The sequence below is a fragment of the Apium graveolens genome, chromosome 9 (assembly GCF_009905375.1).
Source record: "Apium graveolens cultivar Ventura chromosome 9, ASM990537v1, whole genome shotgun sequence".
Lineage (NCBI taxonomy): Eukaryota > Viridiplantae > Streptophyta > Magnoliopsida > Apiales > Apiaceae > Apium > Apium graveolens.
Genome location: NC_133655.1, coordinates 173,216,912 through 173,222,677, shown reverse-complemented (window position 1 = coordinate 173,222,677; position 5,766 = coordinate 173,216,912). Strand labels below are relative to the sequence as shown.

The following is a 5,766-nucleotide window of genomic DNA, read 5'->3' as shown; positions in this document are numbered from 1 at the left end:
CCAAGTAGAAACTTGTTGATACGGCTCCACCAAGAAGTCGTATCTAGTTGGAAAGGAAAACTCACCGATATTTCCCAGGCGATGCCTGTTAATGGATTAACTTGTTCCAAGTATTTTACTTCCCGAGTGTTGGGTAAGTAATCAAAAACTCTTTGATCAAAATAGCAACCTTGTTGCGAATATAAAACACACCACAGAGCCGGATCCCTCAGGTTTTGAGCGAGTATTTAAATCCCCTTCGAAAGGAAGATCTTAAATATAAAAATGAGTTTTGGGATCCGCTCTAATCTTTTAAAAATCATTTTGAAGACTCGGAAACATTTTTAAGAATGTTTGGAGTAATGTTGATTTAAAGAAATAAATCAGTCCCGATGTGTTAGAAAGTATCTGAATATTATTATTTAAATAATATTCCCATAAGGATAATCTTTATAAAAATAATTGAAGTAGAAGTTTTAAAACTCATACTTGAAATGAATAATAAATAACCAAAGATATACTTATATGAAAGTACGATCTTTATTTAAATAATCGAAAATAAGTTTGATTATCAAACATCATTCTTTAATAAAATAAAGAATATTATTTAATAAATAAGTGGAGTCATAAGTCCTCGAATGAATATTCAAAATAATATTCATTAAATAAAATAAACGGAGTCATAAGTCCTCGAATGAATATCCTAGATAATATTCATTAAATAAAATAAAGTTATCGAATAAACCTTATTCGATTAATAGTTTTGAAAACTATATCCACATATATATATAAATATATATATATATTATACTCGGGAACATCGACTCCCGGTTTTTAGAAAATGTTCATCTTTGGGTCCCCTATACTAAGGGTATACGCAACTACTGCTTATCTCTAGCATAGGTATTATGCAACTTATAAGCAATGGAATCAACAGATATATATCAAGATTACGGAACAGACATGCATATATACCGTATCACATGCTCCAATATATCGCAAGATTTGCTAATAACAATCATGCACTTATCACAAGATAATACATATACATATATACATCACAACAACAGTATAACGGGTAGAAAACTTGCCTGAGCGACTGGGGGTGATAAATGGCTTGGGACGAGTCTGGTAACCTATAAACAACATATAAGTTGGAATTAAACCAAAGTCGCTTATGAATCTATACTTTAACCAATTAGACCCTAACGTTCGCTATTGCGCTTAACGATTCACTTAAGTCGCTCGAGTACCCTCGGCTCCACCATTTTTAATAAACTAACCATTAAGAATTTTAAGGCGATTCTTTCGCGAGTACTCTACCAACTGCCTAATCCACTTTACATAATTGTTTCATACTCCAATTAGTCACTTAAGGGCCTTAACCAAGGTTTCAAAGTAAGGCAAGGGGTAATGGTTCGTTCGCGAAACGCCGTTACTTAAAACGGTCGTTTCTCCTAAACCGTACATCGGATTCAAGCGAACCACATATCAAAACGAAGCTCGTAACATGAACTATCTAATCATGTAAATGGTCAAAACCTAACAGTGAGTTCATGGGTCCTGATGTTAAGAACAAAAACAGTCTAAAGTAAATCGGGCATTATGACGGCTATGTTTACGCGATTACCAAATTTTATCCTACTCCAAATCAACCACAATTCAATCACAATTCAACCATACAACCAAACTCCATCCATACATCACTACAACAGCACCAACACCTCAAGTTTTCCAATTTATATTATTTTCAAACATGAACTAAAACTATTCTTAAGTTCATTAACTAATAACCAAGATTTATAACTCCAAAAATATCACAAAACCAACTAATCTCTACATATTCAATCACCATGCTTCTCATGAACTATCCTACTCATAATAAGCTCTTAATATTCAATAACAATGCTAGGTTAAGAGATTATACCTTCCTTGGTGAGTAAGAGTAACTAAGGAGCTTGGAATCACCCTTGAAAGTCCTTACCAAAGCTTAATCTAACCAAAAACACAAGATCAAACAATTTAAATTTCTTGAAAACACTATTCACTCTCTTCTTAAATGATTTATTGAAAGAGATTGTGAAGGAATTTGGAGCTTAAACTCCTAGGATAGCCATAACTAATCACAAGGAACCTTGGATAATTATCTTGCAATTTAACAATGGTTGGATCTTGGATTTTGAAATTTTTTTCTTTGAAAAACAAGAAAAGCCGAGAGCTTCTCTTGAATAATGAGAGTCAACTTTGTTTTTGTGTTTTTTGATTTGTTTGGCTTGGTTGATCCACTTTTGTTTTGATTTATTACCTTTTAACCATGGTGAATTTTGTGTGGTTTATAATCAACCAACCTTCCTTCCTTTTTGGTCATGCTTAGGTCATCATTCTTATGTCATCTTCCCATGCTTGTCCTCTTCTTATTGGTTTGATGACATCATCCTCACTAACCTCTTTGATTAGCTCCTAATTACTTGGCTAATGACCGCAGATCTGTTATACGGTTCGCTTAACTTTCATTTTCGTTTATTGTTTGAGGGATCATACCCAGGATCTTATTACTTGGGTTCCCTTAACCTTTCTCAATACATTATATTCCTTTTATGATCCCCTCTTATAATTCTTGAATTTAAATCCTTTTTATCATGTTCCCTTATACTCCATTCTTTCGGTATCTGGTGGATTTTCGGGAAAAATCAAAGTGTTTGAATTTGGATTTTGACGATCTTTACATACACTTATATCCCATATAAAGTACTAATAAGATCTCAGAATAACAATAGAAGAACCTTTACATAGTGTTACATGGAAAGTTTTCTTATTCAGCATATCAGCAAAACACTATTCATAAGGGTTACTAAAAGTTCAAAAATTTTGGGGTTATTACAAGAGCTGTAATCATGATATCAACATTTTACAATGAAAATCGGAGATAACTAGATATCACTAACTAGCATGCTTTATCAAAACAACATAGCAGTGTGTTGTGTAAATACCAGAGTCCAATTTTAGCATGTTAATCACATTTATAAAACCGTTGTATCAACTACTTATTCCCTTACGGGAATCACAAATCCAAATCAGATACGTAGCGGATATGTGAAGACAGCTGATCAGGCTATCAACACCAGATGGCTCTAACTGCCATCCCATTTACCTGTTCTGGAACTCAGAGACTAGCTAGGTCTCTGATCTGCTGGACTAATCGGTTTTATATTGCGCGCAACCGAATTAGCCTCTTATGCCACCTAAATAGGCCTACTCTGGCCCCAATGTATCCCATATCTGACCGTTTTATCCAATTTTCAAAATATTTGTACCTATCTCATTTCAAAACCATTAATTTTACAAGCACACATATAAAATCCAGCTCGAAATTTATTTCATTCGAGATAGGTACCTTTCGAAGTTACTTTTCCCCAAAATAATTTGAAAACAGTGATTTATAACTACAAGGGATACGTAACTTAAAACGTTTCTGTTCCATTACGAAAATAAAGCATTTAGCTATTCATATGTACTGAACCATAAAAGAATGGTCAGGGGTACTTGCCTTGCAGTTATTCGGAGACTCTAATTTATTCTTCTAAATTGACTTCTTCCCTCGAGATGTTGGACTCAGATCTACAGAATAACACAACCTAGTTAGTCCTGTTGACATGCTTTATACCCTCAACCCTATCTGATATAATTTAAATACCCCGACTCGTATCTCATAATATTATTTATACTTATTCATGTATCGCGATTACAATAACATTAGCGATAATATAATAAGATACATTTATTCAAGTACCACTTAGCTACATAATGAATCAAAATTAGCTTTTTACATCAGAATGTAAAATATATAGATACATTTACATAGATAATAACCAAGTTTAAAAATATAAATAAATTTTATAAAAATACGCCATTAATTTTCAAAATAATTTTCCGGAAAAATTGGCAGCATCTCACTTAATTATAAACAACCAGTCGATATAAAATCGACATCAATATCATACAACATCAATTTCAGCCATCCAAATACTACTTATTCAACAACACTTATTTATACAATAATAAACAAAATCCCCAAGTCATTACTAACTTAAAATCTACATATCAACAGACCACTAATACTCATGTACTCCCTTCACAGCCCCGCAACCTAAGAAATAATGACTACAAACAATCACCGAGTCAACCGTTGCCATTTCGCCCCAAACACCCCAAAATACTTTCGTAAAAATAAGAAACCGGGCTGAATTTGGTTTCCCAGAGACCACACAACATACATTCCCACTAATTGCTTACATGTTTTCATGTATCTATCTACCTGATGGGCTGAAAAGATAAACGAGAAGGAAACTGGAAAAAAGAAGGCGGCTCGGAATTGGGCAGAAGGGAGGTTAACCGGAAAAAAAATAGAACGACGGAGTGGGGGAGGGAAGGGAAGACAGAGGCGGAGCTTTGTAGCGGAAGAGAAAGAGGTGGGTGTTTTCCGGAAAATCGAAAGAAAGAAGAAGTAGGGAAGTGCGGGTGTGGTGATTGTAAAAAAAAAGAATGGTGAAGTGAGAGAGAAACTGGGAGTGAGAGAGATATAGAATTTTTTTATGCTTTATCTAATAAGTAAATGTGACATTCTAACATGCTTTCTAATCTAACATGTAGCTGTGGTAATTGACACGTATCCATAATTAATTGACACGTAACACTTAAGACAAATACGTAAGTTTTGTGGTTCGGTTTGTCTTAAAATTTGAAATTAACGAACTGAGATGCATGAAAAACAATTCCCAAAAATTACAAAAATAATATCAAAATGTCATAAATATCCCGAAGTTTACAAATACATAAGTTTTGAAATTTTTAAAACACTTTTTAAGGTGCACTTTAACCTGCTTTTTAACAAATAACGAAATGACGTACGGATGAAACGAATCCTGAAAATTTCCAAAATAATTTTAAAATTCTTAGAATAATACGAGCTTAATAAAATATAAGTTTCATGATTTTTGAAAATTTCCATAATTAAATATGGATTTTACCATTAAACACACTCAGAAAATCATTTAAAAATGAATAATTAATGAAATATTAATTTCTCAATTTTATAAAGTCCTAAAAATAATTATTAAAATTATAAAATTATAAAACCAATTTTAGAAATAATCCAAGTATTTATGGAATTAAAACTAAAATAAAATCACTTTTACAAGCGAAATAAAATCATATAACTCACTAATAAATCACACAATTCAATCCCACATATCAACAGATCATAAATAATTAAATAACAATCAGTAACTGCAGCCAAAACTAATACACACCTTTATTTAATTATTCAAATCTTTATTACACTTTTAAATATTAAAGTAAAAAGAAAAATACACGAGTCGTTATATCCTTTCCCCCTTAAAAAGATTCTGTCCCCAGAATCTGACTTAACTAAACAGATGAGGATATTTATCAAGCATGTCTGACTCTAATTCCCAAGTAGACTCTTCTACTCAAGGATTTCTCCACAAAACTTTTACTATAGGGATCGACTTATTCCTAAGGACTCGTTCCTTACGGTCTAGGATTTGAATCGGTTGTTCCACATAGGACAAATCTGGTTGAACCTCAATCGGTTCATATTCTATGACTTGATTCGAATTAGGGATATAGGGCTTCAATATAGATACGTGGAACACATTATGAATGTGCTGCCACTGCGGTGGTAATGCTATCTCATAATCGACCTTTCCCACTTTCTTCAAAACTTCAAAGGGTCCTATAAATCTAGGGCTAAGTTTACCCTTCTGA

The 5,766-nt window shown here is 32.9% G+C and overlaps 1 long non-coding RNA gene across 1 annotated transcript; it reads right to left on the bottom strand.

Moving 5' to 3' along the window:
• Nucleotides 1–937: 937 nt before the first annotated feature.
• LOC141684810 (uncharacterized) lies at nt 938–4,573 on the bottom strand. The gene is made up of 4 exons (XR_012560696.1): nt 4,295–4,573; nt 3,527–3,597; nt 1,907–1,974; nt 938–1,115 (listed from the first exon to the last, which is right to left on the bottom strand). It is a non-coding gene; the product is annotated as an uncharacterized LOC141684810 (long non-coding RNA).
• Nucleotides 4,574–5,766: the final 1,193 nt, after the last annotated feature.